Source organism: Jatropha curcas, chromosome 10 (genome assembly GCF_041381405.1).
Source record: "Jatropha curcas cultivar XTBG-Jc1 chromosome 10, XTBG_Jcur_1.0, whole genome shotgun sequence".
Taxonomy (NCBI): domain Eukaryota; kingdom Viridiplantae; phylum Streptophyta; class Magnoliopsida; order Malpighiales; family Euphorbiaceae; genus Jatropha; species Jatropha curcas.
Window position 1 is genome coordinate 16,758,106 of NC_143160.1, and position 20,422 is coordinate 16,778,527.

The window sequence follows — 20,422 nt, forward strand, 5'->3', positions numbered from 1 at the left end:
CCGCCCAGCATGGGCGAGCACGCCCGCCCAGCATGGGCGAGCACACCCGCCCAGCATGGGCGGGCGTACCCGCCCAAGCCAGGCGGGCATGCCCGCCCTTGAAGGTGGGCAGGGGCGCCCGGGGTCACTTTTTTTCCTATAAAAGACGGCTCTGGGGCTCCGTTTTGAGACACTCAGTCTGTGTTGACGGACGCTCCTTCTCCCTACGCTCTTTGCGATTCTTTACTGCTTTCTTGCATTTTTTTTAATTTTAGTTTTACTTTATTTTTGTGATACTTGGTCACTTAAAATTAAACTAAAATTAATTCCCTTAACGAGGAGCTTAACCTGGAGTTAAGAAGCGGTCGACGATTAAATCAGGTACGTAAGTTAAACTTTACCTATTTAATTTTAGCACTTCATGCATGCTTCTTTTCTACTCCTAATAATTCTACAACTGCATAAATGCATTCATATCATCATATAGGCAAGTAAATTGCCTCAATTAAAATAAGATTAAGCTAAATGCCCGGTTAATTAATAATCGTGGTATTAAAACTTAAATCCGACAATATTGGCTTAAAATATCTAGTCTCTCAATGGCTATGGTATGATTGCCTTTATTTCGAACAATTTTCGGCTTAAGTCCAATTAATTTATAATTGTGGCTAAAAGCCTTAATCGATCACGTTTTGGCAACAAATTGCCTACAATTAAATCAATCTTTTGGGAAAATGCCTCGAAATTAATAAATCTTTTGGCTAAAAGCCTTCAAATACCAATTTTGGCACAAATGCCTTAATCACTTTGGCGACAAATCGCCTAATCAATTTTTGGCGAACTAATTGCCTAAATCCATCTTTTTGGCTTCAAGCCATAAATCAATCAATTTTTGGCAGTAATAAACCCAAACATCAATTTAGGCGACAATCGCCCAATCATCAATCATTTTGGCAATCAAATTGCCTAAATCACTCTTTTTTGGCTGAAAGCCTTAAATCAATCATTTTGGCGACAATCGCCTAAGATCAATCATTTTGGCAATCAAATTGCCTAAATCACTCTTTTTTGGCTAAAAGCCTTAAAATCAATCATTTTGGCGACAATCGCCTAAAATTAATCATTTTGGCAATCAAATTGCCTAAATCAATTTTTTTGGCTAAAAGCCATTAAAATCAACACTTTTGGCATCAAATGCCTAAAAATCAACTCTTTAGCAAAATGCCTAAACAAAATGCACAAAGCATACACACACTCATGCATAAAGCATACCCATTCAAAGCCCTTCAAAGAAGGCCTATCGAACTACGTTGACTTTGATCTTCCATTCAAACGGAAGTACGTAGGCACGTTCGGGATCTAACCCCGGGTGGCAAGTCGAAATCATCAAAACACATTTCATTGCATCCATCGCCCTGCAAAGCATTCATTCATGGTTAGTTCATCAGCATGACATAGTCTCGGGATCCACCTCGGGTTCGCAGATTGTGCCTTAGACATTGGGCTAATTAATCTAGTAACTAGGTTAATTAAAATTGGAGTCACTTAGGGTTTTTTCCTAGTTTGCCCTAAAATAATTAAACGAGGTGGCGACTCACACATCACGTGCATTTCTTCCTTTATCATATGAATTAATATGCATCTGATATTTGGGGAGGGGTTCACAGTTTGGCGACTCTGCTAGGGAGATTATGTAATCTTTTTGCATAAGTGGACTACAATTGCTGCATAGACTAACCGGCCCTTCTTTAGGGCATTATTTTACTATGTTTTGTTTTGCAGGGTACCTTGACATGAATCGAGTGTTCTTTCTTTAAGAATACTTGATGAGAAAATTTGAACTTAATTGACAAATTTGATTAAAAGAATTTAAATTTGTTGATTTATTTGCACGATCGAGAATCTTTTTCTCCATTGCATAAAAAATGAATTTCAAATGAATTTCTTCTCTCTCTGTTCAAACTTCTGAGTCTGGATAGCAAGTAGCGCTGATCGGCAGGTCTCTTTGATTATGTCGACGGACAGCCAAAGCGTCCTCCCTGTTACCGCAAACCATCCCTAATCCTTTTGGGGGTGGCCCATGAGTATGCGTACCGTTGGACCCACGCGAAACTCTTTGTTTCACATGTGGTTAGGTATATCCTTACTCAAGGTTCAAGGGTCCCTTTATAAACCAATTCTCTATTTGTGTCATAGCCTATAGAACCTATCCTTTAGGACTGTATGCACCCAATGATACGAATCATATCATTAAACGAAGTATGACGTGATGTTGTGCGCATTCATGACATATCATCTCATTAAAAAGAACATTCCATTTCAAAAGCTGGAAAATCACATTTTGGTCCCTGAGACCTGAAAAATTATATTTTGGTCCCTAAGACCTAGAAAATTACATCTTGGCCCCTAAGGCCCAAAAATTCACATTCTGGCCCTTAAGGCCCCGAAAACTCACATTTGGCCTCAAAGGCCCAAAAATTCACATTTTGGCCCCAAAGGCCCGAAAATTCATAATTTGGCCACAGAGGCCCAAAAATTCACATTCTGGCCCTTAAGGCCCCGAAAATTCCCAATTTGGCCACAGAGGCCCAAAAATTCTCAATTTGGCCCCAAAGGCCCAAAAGTTCGCAATTTGGCCACAGAGGCCTAAAAATTTCCTATTCGGCCACAGAGGCCCAAAGATTTCCAATTTGGCCATGGAGGCCCAAAAGTTCCCAATTTGGCCCCTAAGGCCCAAAAATTCCCAACTTGGCCCCTAAGGCCCAAAAATTCCCAATTTGGCCCCTAAGGCCCGAAAATTTCCAATTTGGCCCCAAAGGCCCAAAAATTCACAATTTGACCACAGAGGCCCAGAAGTTCACATTTTGGCCCCTAAGGCCCAAAAAATTCTCAATTTGGCCCCGAAGGCCCAAAATTTCTCGATTTGGCCTCAAAGGCCCAAAAATGCCCAATTCGGCCACAGAGGCCTAAAAATTTCCAATTCGGCCACAGAGGCCTAAAAATTTCCAATTCGACCACAGAGGCCCAGAGATTTCCAATTTGGCCACAAAGGCCCAAAAGTTCAAGTTTTGGCCACAGAGGCCCAGAAATTCACCTTTTGGCCCCTAAGGCCCACAAAACCTTATCTATGAGAATTTAGGGCCTTTCGAAAAGTCGAGGTGTCCAGCCCTGAGCACTCTATCTTACATATCACATCCCATTGGGTCCTACCCTAGGTGTCCTAGCATACCAACATTACCCTATCTCACATACCCTATGAAAACACCTTATATAGGATAGTCTAATCATTTTGACTATGTCCTTTTACAGGTACACGTCCAAAGACCACCTGTACCCGAAACACCAACTGAGCTCTCACCCACAAGTCCAACAACCCCGACTGCACCAATGGCATCACTTGCTGATATCCAAACCCTCATTGAACAACTAGAGGCCAGAATGGAGGCCAGAATGAATGAGGCACTAGCTGCCCAAAGGACCGCCCTAATAGCTGAACTAGGCGGTGGTAATAGGAATGGGGCTTCCGCCGGGGGAAGTGGACCTACTACCTCTAATCAGGGTCCTGCTGCTGAACCAACAAACCCTACCCTAAACCTGGATGACGTGCCCTCCATAACTGCTTCTGAGCTGGAAGCTCAGAAAATGAGAGAAAAATTGGAACTCCTAGAAAGGTCTATCACTGCCCTCAAGACACACAAGGAGGTGGTGGACATGGACTCCTTGTCCTTGTTCCCTGAAGCCAGACTGCCGACTAAGTTCAAAATGCCCAACATGGACAAATTTGAAGGAACCACTTGTCCTAAAACTCACTTGAAAATGTATGTGGGTGCCCTCAACCCGTTCGGACTAAGCAGCGAGCTCCTTGCTCAGTTGTTCCAACAATCTCTCACCGGTGCTGCATTAAGATGGTTTGTCAGCCTGGATCGATCTAAGATGAAGACCTGGGAAGACATTTGCAATGCATTTAATTCCCAATACCACTATAATATGGAAGTGGATGTTACCCGGAGGGAGCTGGAAACCACTAAACAAAAGAACAATGAGCCCTTCTCCTCGTTCCTTTCGAGGTGGAGAGCCAAAGCTGCTCAAATGATCAACCGACCCTCTGAACAGGAACAAGTTGACATAATAATCAAGAATTTACTGCCTGTCTACCAGTCACAGCTTCAAACACAGTACTTGCCTACGTTCCAATCGCTCATTGCGACTGCAACTAAGGTAGAAGACTTAATCCAGTTGGGTCAACTCCAAGAAGACTCATACAAGAAGCAGAATCATGCTGGACTTTGAAAAACCGTCTACAAGACCTGGTTGACAATGGGTCCATCATCCCCAAGAGCAAGCTGAATATCAACCAATCCCTTGCCTAACCATGGGATTAATGCAAAAAAATTTTGCTGAACAAGAATCGTTCGATCCTTTTGAACTTTTCTTAGAAATGAATGAAGTTTGTGTTTGAGAAGGTTGAGATCAAACCTCCAAAAGAACAAAGGAATTGTTCAAGACCAACAACAGCCTGTCTGATCGATTTAAGCATCGAGAAGAACAAAGTCACTACAGTCAATCCAATCCTAGTCCGTCACAGTCCACCTAGAGTCTATCTTTTAGGGTCTAGTCTTTTCTTTTCATTTTCATTTCCATTCAAGTTTTCATTTGTAAATCTAAGTGTCTTTTGTACACAAATTTTGTTTTATCAATAAAAAGGGAGCAGTTTACGTTCCAACCATGTTTATACTCTTTCCTTTCCTGTGAAAGCACAAAAAAATAAAAATAAAAAAAATAATGAAAAAATGATGATGATAAAAAAAAAGGATAATAAAAATTGGCAAAGAAAAATGCATTCATTTGCTCTGCATCAATCAAAGCTGGGGGCATCCTAAGAAGCACCATTAAAGGGGAAGTCTTGAAGGGTAATCATGGAAAGGGTCCAGCCAAGGGTACGCAAGACTTCAAACAGTACCGAGGCAAAGCCAATTGAAGGGGTTAGGGCCAGAATGGTTTCTCCGAAAACCCAGGAATGGAAGATGCTCCGACAGAGAGGTGTTTGAGTTTTGAGCTTAAAAGCGATAGAACAGAGAACTTATGAACTGGGTTGGGTCTGCACGAAGTCACAATGCTATCCATACACTACTCAAGTCATCTCAGAATCAAGTTGCCTCGAAATTCTTTATGGAGAGGCTGCTTCTAAGCAAGCAAAAGGAAAAACGGGACAAAAGGAACCCCTGGTCAAAAGGAAGCAAACAAGCAAAAGAAAAAATGGGTCAAAAGGAACTTCTGCACAAAAGAAAGAAATCAAGGACAAAGCTATAGGAAATCAAGTTGTCAAAAACGGGTCACCTGCAAGCTCTCCGTTAAATTCAAGCCCATCAAGGGTAGATGAAAAATCATTTCAGCCATAAGGACAAAGACCAAGCGGCTGCTCACATTTTGAAAAAGCAAGTTAAAAGAAGCAGTCATTTCCACAAATTGGATGACAACAACACCTTGAAAATCAAGCGCCAAGCATGGCACAAGTACAGGTGTCCTTATAAACAAGGATCATTTCTCAAAACAAGGAAAAGGAAGAGTCTCCTCAAAATTCCTTATGGAGAGGAGAACCATTGAGGATATAAGTTCCAAGTTCAGAGGAAGATAAAGTTCAAGAAAATGAATCAAATTAACCTCAAGAATTCAAACATGGCGAAGCCACAAACTCAAAGCATAAAAGCTTCTTCAACACTCAAGCCACTCAAGTTACCACCACAATGTGGGTATTCAAAACTCTTTGTGATGAATACAAGTCATATTTCAGTCAACCAGTGGTAAGACCACTACAACAACAAAGTCAGATCCGCTTAGGGTCATCACTATCATACGAGCTCGGGTCAATAAGTTGATTCAACATCATCAAAATCGGGAATGAATCCCATAAAGACATCCAGTCGGGAATGAATCCCGTAAAGACATCAAGCCGGGAAGGAATCCCGCGAAGAACTCAAGTCAGAAATGAATTCTGCATTAACATCGAGTCGGGAAGGAATCCCGCAAAGACATCAAGCCGGGAAGGAATCCCGCGAAGAAATCAAGTCAGAAATGAATTCTGCATCAACATCAAGTCGGGAAGGAATCCCGCAAAGACATATGATCGGGAAGGAATCCCGCAAAGACATCAAGCCGGGAAGAAATCCCGCGAAGAAATCAAATCGGAAATGAATTCCACAATCAGCATTAAGGCAAAATTGAATTTTCCCCCAGCAGCAAGTCGGAAATAAATTCCGCACCAAGCCGGAAAGGAATTCCGCACTAACATCAAGTCGGAGATGAATTCCGCACCAGCCGAGCACGAAGTTCGCATCCCCGAAGGAACTACGAAAGACCTGATTCTCCCCATCCCCCGAAGAGTTTTTGGAGATACGTAGGCAGCCACAAAGGCGCGGTCACAAACATAAGTTTGCATCATAAATAGCATTTTCTCTTTGCCAATATAAAAAAAATAATAATAAAAAAAAAATTAAAAAAAGAAAAGAGAAGAAAAGAAAAATAAAAGCTGGAGTTGAAAACCCGAAAGGGCGGCTTCAGGCAAGAATTGAGCCCGCTAGGCTGAAAACCCGAAAGGGCGGTCTAGGCAAAAGTTAGGGCAAAGAGCCTGCTAGAGTCGAAAACCCGAAAGGGCGGCTACTAGGCAAAAGTTAAGGCAAAAAAAAAAAAATCAAAAAAAAAAATCCCTTTCAAAGGTCTCCTTGGGAGTATATAAATCATTTTTTTCAGGAATCACTAAGTTCCTTTGAGTCAAAATTCACTACAAGAAAAATTTGAGTCTCTAAATCGAGTCTCCTATAAGTCTCTAAAGTCAAGTCTCCATCACCAGTGGTCATTCCACAACGAGTCACAAAAATCGAGTCATTCTCAAAAGTTCGTTTGAAAACGTCACTCTTTGAGTCATTCCTCGAAAAAAAAAGAGAGAGGAAAATGTCAATTCAATCCTCGGGGTTTCCAAAACAACCCTAAAAAATGTCAAACATAATCGTTGAGAGGTAATTCTTTAATACCTCATCTCCACTCGGACCATCGTTTCTTCGATCCTCTCAGACGAGCGATGTCATCCACATTGTCCGTTTCCTCGAGTCATATAAGTGGCTTTGTTCTCTTTGATTCCTCAATCGATTGGACAAGTACAATACCAATGCTGTGAAGTATTCCATGGTCAGCACCATTCTGGGGGCAAGAAGTGATAAGAACCTTCATCATTCTCCCATCACAGAAGCAATCACGGAATTTCTAGTCTTTCATTAAGAAGAAATTCTATTTCAGCTAATAAGGGCATCAATTCTCTTAAGCAGGGGGCAAAATCCTCCAAGTCGAATTCAGGGGCAAGTGTTATGCACCACCCAGGGTGAAACCCAACCATCGTCAAATCCAGGGTAGAACCCGGTTAATGGTTAACCTTTTTTACATAAAACCTAGGGTGAAACCCTAACCAATAACCAACCATTTTCCACCCAAAACCAAGCCGTTTGATCATTTCGACTTTAGGTGGACCCTTGGTTCTCAAAGAAAAAACAAATCTCTTTTCAAGCCCTCATTAAGAGGCAAAATCTCTTTCCAAGGCCTCTAAGAGGCAAAATCTCTTTCCAAGTCCTCTAAGAGGCAAAACATCTTTTGAAGCCCTCATTAAGAGGTAAAACATCTTTTCAAGTCCTCTAAGAGGCAAAATCTCTTTTTCAAGCCCTCATTAAGAGGCAAAATCTCTTTTCAAGCCCTCATTAAGAGGCAAAACATCTTTTCAAGCCCTCATTAAGAGGCAAAACATCTTTTCAAGTCCTCTAAGAGGCAAAATCTCTTTTGAAGCCCTCATTAAGAGGCAAAACATCTTTTCAAGTCCTCTAAGAGGCAAAAACATCTTTAAGTTACAAACATAAATCCATGCATTTGATCATTTCAAAGAAAAAAAACCATGGCGGGGTTTCCTCCTCTGCCCATCCTCAAAATTTGCTCCTTCAGATAGCCACTGGCTCTCATAAATCATTTTTATGATAGCCAGTGGGGGGCAACTGTGAATACTCAAATTTTGAGGCTCTAAAAGCCAGATTTCCCGGCCGCAGTGGTGGCGGCCGCCCTTAAAGGCGGCGGTAGCCGCTATTGCCGGCGGCGGTAGCCGCCGGCGACAGCGGCTGCAGTCGCCTGTGAATACCCATTTATTTTGAGGCTCGAAGAGCCAATTTTCCCGGACTGCAAACAGTCCGGTCGGACCGGAGGTCATTTAAAAGTTCACCGAAAGTGTGCCAATATGGTACTTGAAATGTCCGAAAAATTACGAGGATCACGGAACTGGTCTCGGAATATTTTTTGGAGGTCTGAAACTCCCAGAAAAGCCTCCGGAACGAAAAAGAAAAAGGGGAAAAGGCACACATGCCCGCCTAGAATGGGCGGGCACGCCCGCCCAGCATGGGCGAGCACACCCGCCCAGGCCAGGCGGGCATGCCCGCCCAGCATGGGCGGGCATACCCGCCCAGGCCAGGCGGGCATGCCCGCCCAGCATGGGCGGGCATACCCGCCCAAGCCAGGCGGGCGCGGGCGGACACGCCTGCCCAGCATGGGCGGGCATACCCGCCCAAGCCAGGCGGGCATGCCCGCCCAGCTTGGGCGGACACGCCCGCCCAGAATGCCCGCCCAGCCCAGGAGGGCATGCCCGCCCTTGAAGGTGGGCAGGGGCGCCCGGGATCACTTTTTTTCCTATAAAAGACGGCTCTGGGGCTCCGTTTTGAGACACTCAGTCTGTGTTGACGGACGCTCCTGACAGGCGTTTTTCGCAAGTGTACGAAATCGCAACAAGTAATATAGAGTAAGAAAGTATCGTATCCACAGGGATTGGTTATCAATTACCAAAATTATGTTAACCTATTATTATTTAGACGATGATAAAGGGAATTTGCTATAAAGTAAATAAAATTCAAAGTAAAAGAGATCAAACACAAAATTATTATGAAAAGAAATCAGGAGATTAAGCTACTAGGGAATTTGATTTCATTTAATTCTATCCAGCTTATTCTATTAGTTCATTAATCAAGTTTAATTGTTCAAGTAGGAGAAAACAACCCTAAAGTCACTAACAAGCTCTCCCGATTTATTGTTAGCGATTCTAATCCAAATTAATCACCTACCTTAATAGAGAAATTAAACATGAATCAGATCATTAGGTTTTATGGTTGTTTTATGAATCCACAACTTAATACTGTATTAACTTATGAAAACCCCCCTTGAGTCAAACCATATAGTTTCCACATCAAGTTATTATTCTCAAGTAATTTATTACCTTGTTCATATCAATAACCCTTCTCCCGAATGTAATTATTGAAATAAATCAATCCAGGGGAATTATTCTGCCTGGAAGCCTTAAGCACAATAATAAATTATAACAAGAACAAAGAAAAATAAATCTAATATTATAAGCTGGAATCGAATTAAATTACATCAAATCCCTAGTATAAAAGTTTAGCTAGACATAGTAATTAAATTAAACTCAATCACACTTGAATCATTCATCATAATTAAAGACAATAATAAAGAAAGAAACAAGATGAAGAGTTTAGAATAAAAACTGTATCACAACTATGTTGAAGGCTTCCTTGAATCTTAGCACAATTATTTGAAGCTTGAAATCTTTGAGAAGAAGAGAGAAGTAAAGTGTACAAAGCAAAACGAGAGAGATAGATGTAGATCCAGATCGATCCTCTCCAGGATTATTCGATCATGCCTTGCTATGAGAAGTTCCTTTCTTTATATAGAGGTCTGAAGGCAAGTCTGACTCCTTTTTGGAAATAGAATCCTTATTTAGTACAAAATCCTTTATAGGAGATCATAACTGTTTAGGCTCTTGATTTCTTCTTGATTAGGACTCCTTTTTCCTTCAAGAATAAGTCCAGGTCTTGTTTAGTGTGTTTAGGAAACTCCTTGAAGTCGGCCCATGTGAGAAAGGCTTGATTTGCGTATTGAATTCATGCTGGTTCTGCCTGGGCAGCACGGGGCGTGCTTCATGGCACGGGCTGGGCGTGCTTTAGTCTGGAAGTCTGGAAGTCTGGCTAGTGAAGCATTGCAGCATCTCGCGCTCGCGAGTTGCGTGGCCTAACTCTCTGCCTCTTGTTTGCGCATCTCGCGCTCGCGTAATGTAGAATCGCGCTCGCGAGTGTTGGTCGCGCTCGTGCATGTGAAGTTCGCGCTCTGCCTCTGTTTTGCGCAACTTGCGTGTGCTTCGGGGCACGCTTTAGGCGTGCTGGCCTCTCTCCTCAGGGCTTCTAGCATGGGCGTGCCTTTCAGCACGGGATGGGCGTGCTAGAAGCTTAGTGCCTTGCATTCTACATTTTCTGCGCCAAATTTCTGCAATTTCTCTTAGATCAAGCGGATTAAAGACCAAGGAAGCTTTTAAACATAATTATACTAAAAGTGATTTAAAATTAAATTAAAGAAGTAAAAACTTACTAAAATTCTAATAAAAACTATATTAAAAATACTATAAAATTTACACTTATCAAAATTCCCCAAACTTAAACCATTGCTTGTCCTCAAGCAACAAAACTAAGAGAAAAAATAATTTGACGACACTATTTTAACATGCATGGAGATGATTTCAATAATCTTTCAAGATATCATGATTAGTAAATAAGTGAATAAACTCAGTCGTTCTCCATGCTATTCATATTTAAGCTTGACTTTTATTTTTTGAATAAAGCACATTCATTGAGTAAAATACAAGTTTAAAGAGATTGTCAACACTAATATTTATTCAATTTATGATAAATAGGACATGAATTATCTAAAGAATTTTCAACCTTAAAAATAAGACAATTGATAGTGCAACAGTGGCATTCCCATATGCAGAATTAGTCATTCTTTCTCCACGATTTAAATGCATACAATTAAAAGATCAAAAGGTCTTTATTTTGGGTTGTAATGGGGCTTTCTTGGTGTAAATTTTGCTTAATCAAAAGAAAGGATAAAAGAGTAGTCAAAGAGTACAAAAGATTGTATAATTTTCAAGATTCTATTTTAATCACACTTTTACTAGTTCTAGGGAGTGTCTGTTTTGAAGCTTTCTTACTAGCTAGAGGCATCTTGTGCAAGGTCTTTTCTTAATATTTTGGTACTTTTCTTCCTTGCTTTTCCATTCCTTTTTCATTCTTTTGATTGCTTTTTTTTTACGTGCCCCTTTTCTTGATTCTTTCTTCTTTTCTTTATTTGCTAGTATTGATTGATGAATTCTCCCTCTTTGTTGCTATATTCTAATTAAAAATCGAATCTTTTAGTCATACAATCCTTTGTACTTAGGGTAGGAGATTTGATTTTGGCTTTAATGGCTAGGTTTATTGATGGTGAAGAAGAAAATTGTACGGTTTAAGGCTTCAAAGTGGGTTTCAAAGGTCATATATTTTTGTTTAGGTGGTCTAGGCTATATAGGTGTCAACAAAAATTGCCTAAATCATCTCTTTCAAGATGTAAACATTTAAATTTCTCGCCTCGAAGGAAGTTCTAATTTTTGTTCTAGGAATGCCAAGGTTAAAAATACTTTAGAGTAAAACACACCTTTATATCATAGCTTTCATAAAAATCAGTGTTTTAAAAAAAATCTAGAAACAAATAGTTTAGATCAATGAACATGATTGAGTCAAAAATTCAAATTCAAAACTTAAATATGCTAGAATTTAGAATCGACTGTTTTTAACACTCATTACTAGACATGAGAACTTTCAAGCTTACTTGTAATCATTCCAAAAATGTTAAACAAAAACAAAAAAAAAAAATTTCTTTTGCCAAAATTCCCTTCCCCCAATTCAATCAATCACATTGTCCCCAATGTGCATAAATTCCCCAAACTTATTGCATTACCAGAAGGAAAACAGTAAGAGAGAAGAAGAAGTCTTACCAACATTGTATTGAACAATACAATAGAACGGGTGTGGGAAGAGTCTTAGCTAAAAGAACAACTAAACATTAAGAACAAAACAAACTACTAAAAAGTTATAAAAAATTCAAATAACAAATAAATTGAAAGTGAAAGCAACCAAGACAATGTATTAGAACAAATAAACAAAAATAAAAACAAAGAAAAGTTAGAAATCCGTCAATTTTCTGGTGGTGGAGGTGGCTGCAGAAGCTGGAGGATGGTCTGGAGTTGGCCTTGCATGGTGTCCATCCGAGAATCAAGACTGCCGTTCATGATCTCAATGGACTGGAAACGGTCTGCGATCATTGTTTCCATCCCGTTAAGGCGCGTGTCAAAGAGGTCCATTCGAGACATCATCCTTGCAAGGACTTCATCGTTCGACATGTTGGCTTGGCCTTGGAACGATGGACCAGCACCGGATGTACCTGCACCAAAAGAAGAGGTAAAAGGTGGAGGATTGTCCTCCTCCATGTCAGCACCGGCTGCGGCCTCTGCTCCTTCATTATCAGAGTCATCCTCTGGAGCACCAACTACCCGATATGCATCTCCTACTTTCTCAATCAACTTCATATGTATCATAACATCAACATCCAATCTGGTACCACGCCCCCCTCCTACACTATCATAATTTGGCCTAGCCGGGTTCCAAATCTGTAGATATCTAGCAATTCGGGTCACAAAACACCCCATCATTATAGCTCCTTTGTCAGCTCTAGCCACCTTCGCAAATCTCTGGCAGAGCCAATACCCAACATTTAATAAAACCCCATTTTCAATCGCCCATAGAAAATATAATTCGTTCAAACCTAACACTCCATCACTTTCACTCCTTCCAAATATAGTATTCGACAAAAATTTATGAATGTACCGCAAGGAAGGTTTTTTCAATTTGGATGCCTTCGAATATCTAGGATTGTAATTTACTTCACCTGTAAAATCTCGCCAAGTATTGCGTGCACTAAAATCACTAGATATTTGGTTTTGACTATTTTCTGTGGGGAAACCGAAAATTTGGCTAATCTCATTCACAGACATTTCAAAATCCTGACTAAGAAGCCTAAAGTTAACCCTGCTCGGTGGTGAATTAGGCAATAACGGAATAAAAGCGCGATAGGAACTCAGAAATTCTAGAGTTAGAGGGGCATAGACTAAGTCCTTCATATCAATAAATTCCCCCCATCCTATTCTCCTAAGAGGGTCTAACACAATATCCCTAAGACCCACTTGCGCTAGGGCAGCCTCATCGATAAATCTATTTGGTAAAATAGGTCGAAGAGATAATTTTGTGTACCTTTCTTGTTGATCGGATGAGGCAAATTCGAATGGATTTTCAGGAGGTGAAGGAGGTTGAGGAGCCGTGGAGGATTTCGTAGTTGAGCGCTTCCGAGCAGCAACGGATGATGCGGGTCTGCTACGTTTGTATTTAGGAGGCATTGTTGGAGTTGATTATGTAAAAATTTTGAGTGGAGAGTGTTTGATTTGAGAGAAAGGGAGAAGAAGAGAGCGAATTTGAGAGAAAAGTTGACGGTTAGGGTGTGCGAGGTGGGGAAAAAAGGGTTTGGGGGCGTGCTCTTTGAATAGGGGCGCCAATAACTAAGTTGATCTGATCGTGGCACGGCCGTGCTGATGAGCACGGCCTGGGCGTGCTCCCCTCTGACCTGCACAACAACAAACGAGACGTACCTGGCACGGGCGTGCTAAATAGCACGGCTTGGGCGTGCTCTTCTCTGCCTCTCGTTGGTGCTTTCTCGCGCCTGCGAGTATGAAAGTCGCGCTCGCGTCTTCAGCTCGCAAACTTTCTGTCTCTCAAAGGTGCTTTCTCGCGCCCGCGCGTATGAATGTCGCGCTTGCGACTTCAGCTCGCGCCCGCGTATATGAATGTTGCGCGCGTGACTTTTTCTTGCGAAGCTTCTGACTCTCTTTTCTATTTGTCGCGCTCGCGCTTGTGAATATCGCGCTCGCGACTTGTGTTCGCGCTCGCGTATCTGAATGTTGCGCTCGCGACTTTGCCGTTTTTCTTTGTTGAGACTTGCTTCGTAGCAGGACTTGGGCGTGCCACTTAGCACGGCCAGGGCGTGCTTGGTTCTGGATTTCCACTTTTTCCTACAAAAACTCTTAACTGAACAAAAGAACATTTATGGAGAAAATTTGGGATTTTGACAAATAAAATAGGGAATAAAAAATAAAAAATAAATAAATGGATGAAAATTTAATAGAAATAGATGGGTTGTCTCCCATGAGCACTTTTGTTTAACGTCGTTAAGTTCGACGCACTTATCTGAATTTAGGCTAGGCAAGACCAATTGTAGTCTTGATGGGTTCAAAGGTTTCATTATAATAGTTTCTCAAACGTTGAGCATTTACCTTGAAACTTCGATTCGACTTACCATCCACTATTTCAATCGCGCCATGAGGAAAGATTTCCTTGATTGTGAATGGTCCAGACCACCTAGAGCGCAACTTACCAGGAAATAACCGAAGTCTAGAGTTATAGAGCAACACCTGCTGGCCTACCTTTAGATCCCTCATGATAATGCGCTTATCGTGCCATTGTTTAGTGCGATCTTTATATATTTTAGCACTTTCATAAGCATGGAGGCGCAATTCATCCATCATGTTTAGCTGTAACAAGCGTTTTTGTCCCACTTCCTTGGCATTAAAGTTGAGAAATTGAATGGCCCAAAATGCCTTATGTTCTAACTCTACAGGAAGATGACAAGCCTTACCATACACCATGCGATATGGAGACATACCTATAGGCGTTTTGAATGCCGTTCTGTAGGCCCATAGAGCATCGTCTAGCTTTTTGGACCAATCCTTTCTTGATTGTCCAACAGTGGTTTCGAGGATCTTTTTGATTTCTCTGTTAGTGACCTCTACTTGTCCACTGGTTTGAGGATGATATGGAGTACCTACACGATGAGTGACACCATATTTTGCAAGAAGGGAATCTAAATATTTATTGCAAAAATGCTTACCTCCGTCCGTGATTATTGCCCTAGGAGTACCATGCCTTGTAAAAATGTTTTTCTTGATGAAGCTCATTACACTTTTGGCATCGTTATTTGGAAGAGCAGCAGCTTCTGCCCATTTTGACACATAATCCACCGCCACTAGAATGTATTGATTTGAATAAGATGGTGGAAAAGGTCCCATAAAGTCCAGACCCCATACATCGAAGATTTCGACTTCAAGGATGCTGTTCAGTGGCATTTCATGTCTCTTCGAAATGTTACCTAACCTTTGACAACGATCACAAAGACGAACATAGTTATAAGCATCTTTAAAGAGATTAGGCCAATACAAACCACTTTCTAGTATACGCGCAGCTGTTTTGCTTGCTCCAAAGTGACCTCCACATTCCACTGAATGGCAGAATTTAAGGACACTTTCTATTTCAATTTCTGGTATACATCTTCTGAAAAGCTGATCACTGCAATACTTGAACAAAAATGGTTCCTCCCAATAGTAGAATTTGATATCATGAAAAAATTTTTTTCTTTGTTGGTAAGAAAAATTGGGAGGAGGAATTTTGCAAACAAGATAATTAACTATGTCAGCGTACCAGGGGGTTTGAGCATTTGCTACTAGAAGAAGTTGCTCATGAGGAAAGCTTTCATTGATTTGTAGCTCGCTTGTATCTTCTTCCCCCAATTCCAGCCTGGAAAGATGGTCAGCAACGAGGTTCTCGGTCCCCTTTTTGTCGCGAATTTCTAGGTCAAACTCTTGCAATAGAAGTACCCAACGAATGAGTCTTGGCTTTGCATCTTTCTTTTCCAGCAAGTATTTGATGGCTGAGTGATCTGTGTAGACTATTGTTTTAGCTCCAATTAGATATGCCCTGAATTTGTCAAAAGCAAAAACAATAGCTAGCAGTTCCTTTTCTGTAGTTGCATAATTTAATTGCGCATCATTCAATGTGCGACTTGCATAATAAATAACATGCAACTTCTTGTCTTTTCTTTGTCCAAGAACAGCTCCTACAGCATGATCACTAGCATCACACATAAGCTCAAAAGGTAAAGTCCAATCTGGTGTAGTGATGATCGGGGCTGAGATTAACTCCTTCTTCAACCTGTTGAAAGCATCTAAACATTCTTTGTCAAAATCAAAAGGTACATTTTTAACTAACAAATTGCAAAGAGGTTTAGTGATTTTGGAGAAGTCTTTTATGAACCTCCTGTAGAACCCTGCATGCCCAAGAAAACTTCTTATGCCCTTCACTGTGTTAGGGGGAGGTAGTTTTTCAATTACCTCAATCTTTGCCTTGTCTACTTCAATCCCCTTTTTAGAGATTTTATGCCCTAAGACAATACCTTCACTAACCATGAAGTGACATTTTTCCCAATTTAACACAAGGTTAGTATCTTCACATCGTTGCATTACTAGAGATAAATTATGAAGGCATGCATCGAAGGAAGAACCAAACACAGAAAAATCATCCATGAATATTTCAATAAATTTTTCCACCATATCAGAAAAGATGGACATCATGCACCTTTGAAAGGTTGCAAGGGCATTGCATAGCCCAAAAGGCATTCTCCTATAGGCAAAAGTGCCATAAGGGCAAGTGAAAGTAGTTTTCTCTTGGTCTTCAGGGGCTATAGGTATTTGGAAGTATCCTGAATAGCCATCTAAGAAACAATAAAACGGATATCCTGCAAGTCTTTCAAGCATTTGATCAATAAAGGGGAGGGGAAAGTGATCTTTGCGTGTTGCCTTATTTAATTTTCTATAATCAATACACACACGCCAACCTGTGACTGTTCTTGTGGGGATTAATTCATTGTTTTCATTAGAAATAACAGTCATACCTCCCTTCTTTGGAACAACTTGGACAGGACTCACCCAATTACTGTCTGAAATTGGATAAATGATGCCGACATCTAAGAGTTTAATAATTTCAGCCTTGACTACCTCCTTCATGTTTGGGTTCAGTCGCCTTTGGTGCTCGATTGAAGGTTTGTAGTCTTCTTCCATCAAAATTTTATGCATACACACACTTGGGCTTATTCCTTGTAAATCTGAAATAGACCATCCTAATGCTTTCTTGTGCCTTTGTAAAACCTGCAACAACCTTTCCTCTTGATCAAGCGTTAAGTGAGAAGAAATAATAACAGGAAAAGAGTGGTCTTCACCTAAGAATGCATGTTTTAAATGAGGTGGAAGTTGTTTCAGTTCATGCTTAGGAAGTTCCTTTTCTTTTTCATTCAAGGTGCTCGGTTCATTAATGTTATTTTCGACATGCAAAGTGTTTTCCACACATTCATCAACAACATCAATTCTGAAACAGTCTCCATGATCCATAGGAAGTTTACAAGATTTAAGTACATCAAACACAATCTCTTCCTGTCCAACTCTCAGAGTCAACTTACCCTCATAAACATCAATTAATGCTCTTGCAGTTGCAAGAAAGGGTCTTCCAAGGATTAGAGATCCTTCCCTGTCTTCATCAATATCAAGAATAACAAAATCAACAGGAAAGATGAATGTACCTACCTTTACAAGCACGTCTTCTACAATCCCTCTAGGATATTTAATTGAACGATCTGCTAATTGCAAAGACATCCTTGTTGGTTTGAGCTCTCCCATACCTAGCATCTTAAAAACTTCATAGGACATAAGATTAATACTAGCACCTAAATCTGCCAAAGCCTTTTCAAAGTCAAGATTACCAATGTTACAAGGGATAGAAAAACTTCCTGGATCTTTTAACTTTGGAGGCAGTTTGTTTTGGATAATTGCACTGCACTCCTCGGTTAACATTACCGTTCCTTGATCATCAATTTTTCGTTTCTTGCTCAGGATATCTTTTAGGAATTTAGCATAGCTTGGCATTTGAGCAAGAGCTTCAGCAAAAGGAATATTAATTTGAAGCTTCTTAAACACATCCAGGAACTTGAGGAAGCTCTTGTCATCTTGTGCTTTCTTTAATCTTTGTGGAAAGGGGACAGGGGGAACATAGGGTTTCACCTTTTCTTTCTCCTCTAAGTCAATGATAGGCACCTTTGGTTGTTCTTTTTCCTCCTTTTCTTTCCTCAGTGGTTCATCTAATTGTTTGCCACTCCTCAAGGTGATAGCCTGCACTTGTTCTTTTGGATTCTTTTCAGTATTGCTAGGTAACGTACCTTGAGGTCGAGAAGCCATCATGTTTGCGAACTGCCCTAGCTGAATCTCCAAATTCCTGATTGCAGCTTGCTGGATTTTATGGTTCTCCCTGGTTTCGTTCATGAATTCCATGTGTGATTTGGAGAGGGCAGTGAGGAGATCATCATGAGATTTCTTTTCTGGAGGGAGGAAACCTGGTGGTGCATTCAAGGCATTGTTAGGATTACCATAGGATAGATTAGGATGATTCCTCAACCTGTTGTCATATGAATTTGAATATGGGTAATTCTTTCTTCCTTGATTCATCACATAGTTCACTTGCTCTAAAGTTTGTGGATTTAAAGAGTCCATGATGCATTCCCCAATTCCATGTTGTCCATTGCACCTATCACAAATTTGCATAACAGAATTTACAGGATTAGTAGTTAACATGTCCAATTTCCTTACCATGTTATCTACCTTGGCATTAAGTGCTGTAATGGCGTCTATTTCATAGACTCCTGCAGTTCTTCTTCTTTCGGTATTGTTTTGGTAATGGCTGTTGCTTGCCATCTCCTCTATCAACTCATATGCTTCATCAATACCTTTCTTTTCAAAAGATCCACCTGCAGCTGCATCTAGAGTGATTTTTATATTAGGAGATAGAGCATTATAGAAAGTTTGTACCTATAACCACTTGGGCAAACTGTGATGTGGGCACTTTCTTAGCAAGTCCTTGAATCTTTCCCAAGCTTCATACAAGCTCTCTTGATCATGATGAGCAAACGTCATTATCTCATTACGCAACTTGGTGGTTTTTGAGGATGGAAAGAATTTAGCTAGAAATTTTTGAGCTAATTCATCCCATGTGGTAAAACTTCCAGCTGGACATGATTGTAACCAGGATCTTGCTTTATCCCTAAGAGTAAAAGGGAAAAGTCTCAGCTTGATTGCATCTTCAGAAACACCGTTTTGTTTGAATGTGTCACAAATTTCCAAAAAATTGGTGATGTGAGCATTAGGATCTTCACTAGGCAACCCTCCATATTGAATTGAGGTAGAGAGCATTTGGATAATTGCAGGTTTAATCTCAAAGTTATTAGCTTCTACCCTAGGTCTTGTAATACTTGAGGTTGTCCCATTTAGATTAGGTGTTGTATAATCCCTTAAGGTACGGACCGGATGTTGAAGTGGTGGTCCAACTACGTTCTCGTTTCTGTTTTCGTTTTCGTTTTCGTCTGCCATGTTTGCTTCTTGTTCGGCTTTTACTTCTTGCGTTTTTCTTGCAGCGTTGAGCCTTCGAAGAGTTCGTTCGATTTCCGGATCAAAGATTAGAGGTTCAGTCCTCCTTGATTTCCTTTGCATAAAACAACCTGGAATAGTACTTAAAAGAAAATAAAAACGAAAGAGTGTCTAAATTAATAACAGGGTAATTCGTATTGATATTGATACGCCAATCCCCGGCAACGGCGCCAAAAACTTGACAGGCGTTTTTCGCAAGTGTACGAAATCGCAACAAGTAATATAGAGTAAGAAAGTATCGTATCCACAGGGATTGGTTATCAATTACCAAAATTATGTTAACCTATTATTATTTAGACGATGATAAAGGGAATTTGCTATAAAGTAAATAAAATTCAAAGTAAAAGAGATCGAACACAAAATTATTGTGAAAAGAAATCAGGAGATTAAGCTACTAGGGAATTTGATTTCATTTAATTCTATCCAGCTTATTCTATTAGTTCATTAATCAAGTTTAATTGTTCAAGTAGGAGAAAACAACCCTAAAGTCACTAACAAGCTCTCCCGATTTATTGTTAGCGATTCTAATCCAAATTAATCACCTACCTTAATAGAGAAATTAAACATGAATCAGATCATTAGGTTTTATGGTTGTTTTATGAATCCACAACTTAATACTGTATTAACTTATGAAAACCCCCCTTGAGTCAAACCATATAGTTTCCACATCAAGTTATTATTCTCAAGTAATTTATTACCTTGTTCATATCAATAACCCTTCTCCCGAATGTAATTATTGAAATAAATCAATCCAGGGGAATTATTCTGCCTGGAAGCCTTAAGCACAATAATAAATTATAATAAGAACAAAGAAAAATAAATCTAATATTATAAGCTGGAATCGAATTAAATTACATCAAATCCTTAGTATAAAAGTTTAGCTAGACATAGTAATTAAATTAAACTCAATCACACTTGAATCATTCATCATAATTAAAGACAATAATAAAGAAAGAAACAAGATGAAGAGTTTAGAATAAAAACTGTATCACAACTATGTTGAAGGCTTCCTTGAATCTTAGCACAATTATTTGAAGCTTGAAATCTTTGAGAAGAAGAGAGAAGTAAAGTGTACAAAGCAAAACGAGAGAGATAGATGTAGATCCAGATCGATCCTCTCCAGGATTATTCGATCAT

General features: G+C 40.1%; 1 non-coding gene across 1 annotated transcript; it reads left to right on the forward strand.

Moving 5' to 3' along the window:
• Positions 1 to 18,687: 18,687 nt before the first annotated feature.
• Positions 18,688 to 18,793, forward strand: LOC119370574 (small nucleolar RNA R71). Its single transcript, XR_005178107.2, has one exon. It is a non-coding gene; the product is annotated as a small nucleolar RNA R71 (small nucleolar RNA).
• Positions 18,794 to 20,422: the final 1,629 nt, after the last annotated feature.